Raw genomic sequence first — 4801 nt, forward strand, 5'->3', positions numbered from 1 at the left:
AAGAAATGAACACTCAGCTGATGAAGATCAAAGATCAGCGAGGCCTCTCACTGATGAAGAAATCCAAATGCTATACGAAAGGCTGATTATTCAAGAAGAAGCAACTTATGAGCTCAAAGTCAAACTGGATTTTCTTGAATCCACAGTCTTGCATCTTCAACAGCAATTGGGAACGCAGACCAAGTCCAACACTACTCCTGAGTCTCCCCACAAAGACAAGCAAGAAGAAGACAGGAAAGGAAAAGGGAAACAAGTTGAAGGACCAACTGAAAGTCCTCCGAAGAGACAAAGCAAGAAGCTTCGCATCAACTAAGAACAAAGGAAGGTCAAGGAATGTCAACTGATTTAAATTTCTCATCTGTAAACAATGTTCCTAGTTAGTTTTGTCAACTTTCTCTTGCTCTGTATCTCCTTGCATCTCGCAATTGTTGATGATTTCTAAATTGCATTATTCTTGCTTATACTCAATTCTGTTATTTGAGCTTTACTGATTTATTGATAATAGATTATCAAATTTAGGGGGAACTCTGTTTGAGTATTATCAGTTATTGACTGCTTTCCTAACTGATTGTTGGGAACTTGCATAAATTGGCTTTAACCTTGACTGATAAAGAAAATAGGGTCTGTGTGTAATAATGATTGACTGGTAACTGTGCTTTACCTTTTGGACTTTTAAATTCTGAATACCTCTTTTTGGACTTATCTTTCCAAATCATTGCATGCACTGTACGCCGCCTATTTTCAGTAAGAGATTATGTCAAATATTCCACATCTGTTTAAATCTCTTATTTTAAGATATTCCTCTGACGGGCATTAACTTCGGACTTCAAAACTTATTAATTGTGACTTGGCGCGCGGATTTCAAACCGCCCATGTCTTTTCAAATGCCCTAGGAAACTGTTCATCCTCCACGATCACATTTCCTTCATTACGCCCACTTTCCCACCTCCCCTCACTTTTGCACTCATACTAACTCCTAAATCCACAGCATCCTACTGTGAGATTGCACTGCACAAACTGTTCTTCTTTTCATCACTCTTCAGATATGGCTCGATCTAATACAAGGAAGAACGACACCAGGGAGGAAACAACAATCAAGAAGGAGATCAGATACGAACAATCAGTGGACATCGATTAATTCAAAAAGAAGCCAGAATACGCTAGAGTTTCAAAAATCTTAAATCGACACAAATGGACAGAGTTCGTCACCAAGGAAGCAAAATACCTTCTCTCCGATGCAGTCAGATAATTCTATAAAAATCTCAACTTCAACAATTCCGGAGAACTTATCTCCGAAGTCAGCGTTTTCATTACGCTAGATTTCACTGCGGAACAGAAAGAGACTCTCAACGTCTCCAGAATTGTCAGGGAACTGTTCGTGCTACCGAACAATGGAATTCCATTTTCAAGCTTGACAGATGAAGAAGCTAATAAGATTCTTAAATCTACATTGAAGGTGCAGACGGATTCAGCAGAAGGAACGTTTACTCTTTCTCACCTCCAACCTGAATTCACTATGCTGGGCAAGATCATCCAGAAATGCTGGATAGGGGATACTGGAACTCCTGACAAAGCTTCGCAACCCCAGAAGAATGTCATGGAAACTCTTCTGAAGGATGTAACCATCAACTGGGAAGAAGCCTATCTGAATCTTCTCTTCAATGAAGCACACAACACAAGGCCAGCCACGTTGGTTCGACAAGGGAACAGGGTATCCCAGATCATCATTCATGGAACACAACATCACAGCAATTTGTACTGGCCGGAGATGATTACATTCACTGACAGTCTGTGACTTTTCAAAGTTGCAAAAGGAGGACCCAAACCTTCTTCTAAAACGAAGGTAATCATTATCTCCTCCCCTCAGTCTTCTGCTTCAGAAGTCCCTGAATCCCCTACTTCAAATCTCTCCATCCACACAAATGTGCCCCATCGATGTCGTTCCACCCTTCCTCAAAAGACATCCAAGAAAATCTCCAAATCAAAACCAAAAACTGCCTCCAAAAAGCCTATTTCTCCTAAATCCAAAGGCAAAGCTGTCTTGGAAATCATCCCTGAACCAGCTCCTACTGGTTTGTTTGAGAAAAGTCAAACAATCGCTGAATTGCAGTCGGAAGCTCAACGAGACGCAACAAATCACCTCCGACGTCTCCTTAGTGATTTTGATACATCTCTAGAAGTCTATCAGAACCTTCATAGACTTCTCACTTACACCTTCCTGAAGACGGCACCCTGCCCTCAGGTCAATAGTCTTCAAAACACAGAAGCCGAAGACTCGTTTGAAATTGAAGAGGCGTCTTTGGTCAGCCTCTTTCAAATCACAAGAGTATGGGATGTAATCTATGGATTTGATAGATTTGCCATGGATTATCTGGATTCCTTCGATCATTCCAGGCATCTACCTCCTTTCAACAACGATGCTGGCACATCCAAAGTTTCTGAAGAGCCTACAATGTCTGAACCTGTAGCTGATTTACTTAGTACATCGCCACATCGCCAGGTCAATTTCCTGAGATCCATTCCCGAGAAGCACCTGCATGTGAGACTGCTCCTCAAGCGGACTCTGCAGCTGACTTCACTACTCCAGCACAACTGATGACTGATCCGATCAGTCAGTTGCAATTTGAGACTTCAACTATTCTGCCACCCTTAGTTGAAGATAACCAACCCGGTGACATTGACGTAAATGCACCTCTCTGCTCATCGCCTGCAGCAGAAATAAAATCAGCTAGCAACGCTGATCCATCTGACGGAGCTGTCGTTTGAGCTTCGCGCAAATAAATAAGCCTGTGCCCACAACTAGACTAGCTAGCGGTAAGTCTAGAGTCGAATCCACAGGGAACTGAGCAGTAAGTTCTCCTGCAAGGGTGTCACTAAAAGGGTTTTGTTTTCTGCAGTGTTCTGACCAAAACGGGGTTATGGGCAGAACGGGGTTTCCAACTAAAACTGAAATAACAAAAGTAGATAAATCAAATAACAAAACAATTCTGACTTGGGTTCGAATCAATAAACATGAACTAACGCTCGATCATTGGTGCAAAGATAAATTACTATACTCACATACCAGTGGTTATAGGCATAAGAATTGTTGCGCCCCTATTGTCACTCGTCACGCACGCAAAAACCCCTCGCCCAATCTATCCTTTCAGTTTATGATTCCTTAGAAGGGTCAGCTAATGGAAATCAACTACCCCGGGCAACATCCACGCTCTCTGCGATGGCCTATCGCTAGTTGTGCTTTGCCCAGAATGCTTTAAGAACTAGATAGACCCACTTGACTCTTACGCCGATATTTCACAGCAGTCACGGCTCCAACACCAGTTGTACTATTTTGGAGGTCGATGGCAACTCGCCTTATGCCCAAATTATTACTTGTGGCCAGAACTCCCTAATTAACTAGTGATCAATTAATTAACCAAGTTGTTACAACCTTATGGGCATCAAACCTAGTGTATCGGGAATATGCTTATACAGTTTTTATGCCCAAATTAGACCTCTCGAGTTTAGTGTTCATGCTTAGATCATCTTGCCCAAATCAGAATATAAAACTTAGCCAAACATAAAATAAATAACAAAGGCAAAAGACATAAAGGAAAACATAAAGTAAAAACTGAAATAGAAACTTACTTAAGGCAGAAGGGTACTTACGGCCAAAAGTGCCGCAAAAAACATGAACAGAAAATTAAACTGCTATGCCCATAAGGGGCGACTACTCCTACCTAACTATGGAAAGTAAATCTGCAGCAGTGGTCTCTGAATTGGTGCCTCCAAAATCCCCCTTCAATGATTCACAACTATGAGGTATTTATAGGCATGAGTTAGGGTACGAAGGCCCAGCCCATGACGTGCGGCCGGATCCATGCAAACATGGAGATGCTTATCCTTTTCCAGACCTAATCTTCATAAAGATATGTTTCCTTTTGGATAAGGCGGTGGTTTGGCCTAATCGGTCTCTTTTGGATAGCTACCGCCTTCCGCCTTTCTCGGACTCCCCTGGAGTGCTCGGAGGATTCTTCTGCTTAGCTGATTCCGCTGCTCGGATGACTCCTCTGGCAGCTTGACTTCTCTGCCCTGGCACCTTGATTCCTCTGGCAGCTTGACTTCTCTGCCCTGGCAGACTCCTCTGGCAGCTTGACTTCTCTGCCCTGGCAGACTCCTCTGCCCTGGCTGACTCCTCTGCCCTGGCAGACTCCTCTGCCTATCTGACTCCTCTGCCCTGTCTGTACTTTCTGCCCACGATCTTCTTCTGGTGCAACTGGATCCCGCGTGGTACTTATGGGCAAAAGGGTCGGTTTGCCCAACATCCTGCCTCTCGGACTTTTGATCTTCAAAATAAGCTTTTGAGTGTCCCAAACTCCTCTGCTTCAAACTCAAGCGTCTTTCGCGGAATGCAGCGGCATTATGCCTTGAAAGCACCTTCTGCCCAAAGAACGGGCCTGCCCTGGAACAACGCCCTCCCAGGCGACTGACTCTAGCAAAACAAAGGAAAAGGACTCTATCTAGACCTAAAACACACAAGAAAAACGAGCACAAACATGGGCTCATCACCATCGTCCCCTGAAGGTCAAATCGAGGACATCACAGAGATTCTTCAACCATCATCACCACCCCTCTTCAACACTGATGAGCCCACTCCTTTCGAGGGCCTCAACATCAGTCAAGAGCGGATGAGTACTCAATTGCCTGTTGAAAAAGAAGCTCAGTGTTCTGCTCCTCCAAGCATCGCCGAGGCATCCACCTTAGGAGCTTCCCTTGCCGATCAACATGCTAAGGCTCCTCCTACCGATTCAGAAACTCCAAT

Source organism: Salvia miltiorrhiza, chromosome 2 (assembly GCF_028751815.1).
Source record: "Salvia miltiorrhiza cultivar Shanhuang (shh) chromosome 2, IMPLAD_Smil_shh, whole genome shotgun sequence".
In the NCBI taxonomy this organism is placed as follows: Eukaryota; Viridiplantae; Streptophyta; class Magnoliopsida; order Lamiales; family Lamiaceae; genus Salvia; species Salvia miltiorrhiza.